General features: G+C 30.4%; 1 pseudogene; it reads right to left on the reverse strand.

Moving 5' to 3' along the window:
* Positions 1-3,471: 3,471 nt before the first annotated feature.
* LOC127904197 (L10-interacting MYB domain-containing protein-like) lies at positions 3,472-5,700 on the reverse strand (annotated as a pseudogene).
* Between the last annotated feature and the right edge of the window lie 322 nt (positions 5,701-6,022).

Here is a 6,022-nt window from a genome sequence, read left to right on the forward strand (position 1 = left end):
CTTCCTTTATTATTTATTTATTTATTTATTTAATCTGAATTAGGTGTGTGGGTGAGGGTAATAAAAAGGTTTCACTTTGTGTCATGGTTGATAGATGGGACGTTGCTGGTTTCCAATGCTTTCCTTTCATCGTTGCACATCCTTTTAGGTCACTTTTATCCTTTCTCTTGATTTGTTTGATTTAATTTTTATTTTTATTTTTAAAAATTTATTTTTTAGATATTAAAATAATTTAAAATTATAAAAAATTAATTTAAATTTAAAAATATTCAAAAATATTATGTGAACATAAGATTAAATAATTTAAAAGGTATTTGAGAGTGGGGTTGTTTTTTAAAGTTTTTTTTACTTGAAAATGCATCACAATAATGTTTTTTTATTTTTAAAATTTATTTTTGATATTAATATATTAAAATAATTTGAAAATATCAAAAAAAAAATTAATTTAAAATAAAAAAATTTCATAATTTTTAAAAACACCTTTGATATACAAAACAGGCTAATTAACCACCGGCTGTCAGTTGAAATTAGTTTAACACATAATAATAATAAAAATAATAATAAAAAGGGGCTTGATTGTCTTATTATTCTTTAAGGATACCTCTATTGTTATAATAATAATAATAATAATTCCATCCCACCTCACATAAACACGACAATTGTGAATATTGATGAGGTTTGGACCCACATCATCCATCTAACAGTGTACCCTGCAAGTCCCTTATCCACGAGCAGCCATGTACTCGGAAAATAAAGATTACGTTTGATTGTTACTTTAGTAGTTTTTATGGTTAAAAATATTTTTTTAAAAAATAATTTTTATTATGATATGTGAGATTCAAATATATGATTGGTTTCAAGTATGGTTAAATTTCGTAATCATGAAAAGCATGTCAAAAATATTTAATTAAAAATTATAATTCAATTTGATATTATGATATTATTACCTAAAAGAACTTGATTCATAATTTTAATTTTTAATTACATGAAAATTAATTTTACAATAACAAAATATTGTAAAAGAGATCTAAACATAGAAGAATAATATTTTATAATTGTGTCATTAAACTTGCTACAATCTCATCACGTGCATCCATACACGAAGGCCTGTGGTTTCTTTCGACTTGTGAATGTGGAGTCACATCAGTTAAAAAATCATCGAGAACAAAATTAAGATGACGATCAAACTCCATAAATGCCATATCTTGCAGTGAAGTTCTTCTAATGTAATTATGAATTGTCATGGATGCGACAACAATTTGAACTTGCGCCTTATAATTAAACTATGACATTCTGTAAAATTCACCATTTTTTTTTTCCAAAGTTCAAATGTACGTTCTATCACACAACATAATGAAGAGTGGATACAGTTGAAAATTTCTTCACGAGTTTGTGGTTGTCCTCGCCTCCGAAATTCTTGCAAATAATATCTCTAACCTCTATATGGACCTAAATATCCATATTCATTATGATATCCTGAAATAACCCGGTAGTATTTCCCTGTAAAAACATATAATGAGATAAAAATGAAAATTGCGAAAAGAAAATTAACATTAACACACACACGCGCACACACGGTACTACCTTCTGGTGGCTTCAGGAATTTTATACGTGAATTATAAATTGCCTCGAGAAAAATTCGTGTATTGTATGCACTACCTTCCCAGCCCGCTCAAACAAATATGAATTGCATGTCAAAGCTACATACAGCCATAACATTTTGGTTCGGCACACCTTTTGTTCCGATAAATGAAATTTGATTTTATGAAGAAACACACGCGCGCACATGTGTACCATCGATAACTCCTACACAATTCTAATATAAGAGAAACCAGCAACCAACATCAATGTTAGCTTACTACAAAATAAATTTTACAAATTTATTTAATTCAAAGCATCACCAGTAAATACCAATAATTTCATTACCTTGAAATGAGGCATATATCTTGGATTGTTCAGAATTTCACGCGGTGTGCTTACAAACTTAGGATTTGCAGGGTGTATTAAATTTGTAGTGAGCGAACAAACTGATTTAAGAACTTAATTAAAGTACCTACTAATAGTTTTCCCTGAATGTTGAAATCTCTCCTGAACTTTCCTGTTGGAAGCACCCAATGCTATTGTATAAAGAAACATTCCAACTTTTTCAAAAAAACACTTTCTTCTAAATGTTTTTAACTCATATTGGTTTTCAAGTTGAAAGCAAAGACTTTGAAATGTCGCCGCATCCATCCTAAACATGTTTACGCAACGTGTCCAATGTCCATGTAATATTTCAGTCAACCATCGCATTCCAGTGTTATACGAATCCATTCAGAGTTCCTTGTATATATAAGTATTATAGTATAATGTGAGGGCATTTGCCATGCATAGAACCAATTTCTGACGATCATACTCCATTTTCCAAAACAACTCACCTTCTTCATTTGAATCATTATCATCATTGTCATCATTATCAGAATTGTGATCGCCACTGAAATTTCTATCGTTATCAGCAGAATGACCAAAATTAATGTAATCGTCTACGTTATTCATTACATCATCATAACCCCCTTCAAAAAGTGCTTTAAACCATTGTGAATCCATAACTATTATGACATACGATTTTTTATGTTTAATGGGAATATACATTCAAAGTAATTGTTACATAAATTAAAGATATTCTATGAAACATGCATTTGTATTATCTTAAAGATATTCAAATTGAAATAACTTTTATATACTAATATGAAATTTCAGTTTTATAAACTTGTTATTAACTTGTTCCTTATAAATAGAAAACATTGTACTCGCAATTATGAGAATGAAAAGATGTTTACGAAGCTAAGAATGCATTTTGTTTATAATAAAGTTCATCATATTGAAAGTAATATGCTACAATCATACTAAATAAAATGAAACATACATATTATAAATACCATCAATGACAAATACCAGCAATGACAAATATCAGCAATGAGAAACCAGCACACATGTTTTATCAATGCAATAATTTCGGTTTCTTCTTTAACAGGATGTAATATGACATGAAGTTTGCTTTCTGAAATTTTGGTTATTTATAAACCAATAACAAGAATGTAACTAACATTCAAAATAATAGGCAACTAACATTTCAAAACAGTCTCACACAAACTGAAATTTTGGTTTTCATGTATGAAACCTGTCATTCAAAAGCAAGTAACCAAACATTCAAAGTCTCACACCAACTGAAAATTTTGATTTTAATAACCTAAACCTAACATTAAAAGTTAAGTATCTAAACATTCAAATTCCAATAATACTAACTGAAATTTTGATTTCCATGTATGAAACCAAAATTTTCTAATAAGTAACTAAACATTTAAAGTCCCAAGTTCAGTACTCATGAAATTCCAACCCAAAAATATTCAGTGATACATGATGTGAAAACATCATGGTAATGGTGTTTCAACTACTTGGTAACAGAAAGACACAAATTAGTAGCCAACTTCACATATTTCCAGCAAAAATTACAGCACAAGTCGTTGTAAAAAAACAATGGAAAAGATTTCAGACAATTGAAAATGTTACTGGATTATAGTATTCAACATAAATCAAATAAAATGAATAGGTTAATAAGTTAACACCTGACCTTGTCCATCTAAGGTTTTCTTCCTTTTTCAAATATTATTTTCAACCATGATATTTTTCTATCAATAGAACCCATTGCAGCCCACATCTCCCTCTTGCTTCTCGCACTAAAAAATTCAATGGCAAATATATGCAATGCACTACCAAAGTTAACTCCATCAATTGAATGCAGTTCTTCTATTACCTCTTCAATGCTACATTCTTTTTTATCTCTAGAAGTTGTTATGCTTTCTTTGGCCATGAAGACAGACTCAACAAGTTGATCCAGCCGTGCGAATAATTGTGCTCCCATTCCAGTTCCCTTCTTCTTTTTCTAGCATTGAGGTGGTGCACCCTTTCTCTTTACACTATTGTGGTTGCTGCTACTTTTACGATATTGTTTCCACCAACCATATTACTAACATCATGTATGAAATCAGGAATTGCATCCTCTTCAGAGTCGCCACTTCCTTCTTCTATATTAGTTTTCTCATTAGTTGTATTTCTCATTTCAGCAGCCCCATTATCTTCATCTGATAACAATCCTTGTGAGGGAGTTCAAACATATTGTCTCGTGGCCACTATGTTACTAAACATGATGTCGTACTTGGCACACAACGAGGGCTCTTTGCAAACATGCATAAACTTCTTTGCTCCTCTTATTTCCTGTGTAATGAAAGTTGGATGTAGTTAACAATGCTAGCAGATTAATAAATAATGCAACAACACAAATAATTTTGTGAGGCTATTGATAAAGAAAACTAATCTGATTATTTTCTTTCCACCATTCATTAGTTGCCAAGATGGTCCCAAGTTCAGTACTCCATCCAACTCCAGTTTCATTTATTAATTTTTTCCACACCCTCTAGTCCTTTTTAATCCCATCTCATTTGTTTTTAAGCTGAGCTTTCATTAATGAAAGTCTTATTTGCTCTTTGAATGACTGTATGATAAATTTCCAGCCAGTTTTATCGAAATGGGTGTTTGGTCTCATGCATCTCTCAATAGCTTTAATGCAAATGTCACAAAACATGTGCAACATTGCCTTGGTCCAGCAAGCTTTATCATGTGTGTTAGACTCATCAATTGCTTAATGGTTGACAATGCAATAAAAATAAAACAAATAACTATATAAATAACAGATTGAATGCTGATAAGGGCTAAAATAAAAAACTAAAATAACATGCAATTACATTTGCAGCAATCATTAAATAGCATAACTATAGACAACAATATAATGAAATTCTTCGAGATTGTGCAGTTGAAGTTGGTGTATTCCATTAAACAAATAGCATGCAATTACATTTATCAAATAATGTACTCTATGATTGCTCTACTATTTCTTCACAAAGGAAATAACATCTAAAACTACACATAGAAACCTCAAATCTAGAAAGTGTTTTGTCCTCAAGAAACCCAAAACAAAGATAAGTGAAATGTCATTCATGAGAGTGCACACTAATTTCCACCGTTATCTAATTGAATGCCATTTTAAAGTAATATAAATTTCACATTAACCTAATAATCTGAAGTGTTAAGATCATACATATCTAGTATCATCCATAGTAATTGTAATTAGTTCTGTTTCATCAATTATCATGGGATTTTATAATTAGCATAGGAAAATATTAGTTTAATCAATGTTCGTTTATTTGTTAGAATTCATCAGCAAAAAACTACAAGACATTCTTTCTAGTTGCTTGAAAACTATTATTGGTTGATAGTGCAACGAGTACTATTCATTTGGCCTCAATTAGTTTAACATCTCATTAGTCAAAACATCAATAACTCAAGATACATGCAGGCATAAGATATATGGATTTGAAAACAATGAGCAATAATCTCAGACCAGGACAAAAAAATAGTGATTTACAAAAAGAAATAAATAGATCTAGGGTTAGAAGCAAATAATAAAAATTAACTTGACAAAACTATACGAGCGGACCGGTTAGCAAACTAACCCGTTGGAAATTGTAGCTTTGGTATCTGAATGAAGCAGGATTTCGATTCCTGTTTTGGGGTTGTTGATTGCAGTAACGAGGGTTGTTCTTGTTCTTCTTTTTCTGTTGTTAAGGAGGAATCAATAACAAGTAAATTAGAAGAAAGAGACATTACGATGGTCATTATTTTGTGGGATGGTCATTACTTTGTGGGTTGTGAAACAGTAATGGTGATTATATTGTTAGAATTGTTGTAATTAGAATGAATTGAATGAGAAATGAATGTGAATTGAAAATAAACAAGAAGAGAAAGAGAGAGAGGTGCTTTAGTAATTTTCATAGCTTTTTTGCAGATCCAAAAAGTTCAACCTGTGGCTTAAATTGCAAAAGCCAGAAAAAATTGCTTTCCATAACCAAGGTCCAGCCTCGGACAAGTGGTAGGGCCTAACATTTGAATATTCTTTTGATTTTGGTTACCAAACTCTAAATATATT

Source organism: Populus trichocarpa, chromosome 1 (genome assembly GCF_000002775.5).
Source record: "Populus trichocarpa isolate Nisqually-1 chromosome 1, P.trichocarpa_v4.1, whole genome shotgun sequence".
Lineage (NCBI taxonomy): Eukaryota > Viridiplantae > Streptophyta > Magnoliopsida > Malpighiales > Salicaceae > Populus > Populus trichocarpa.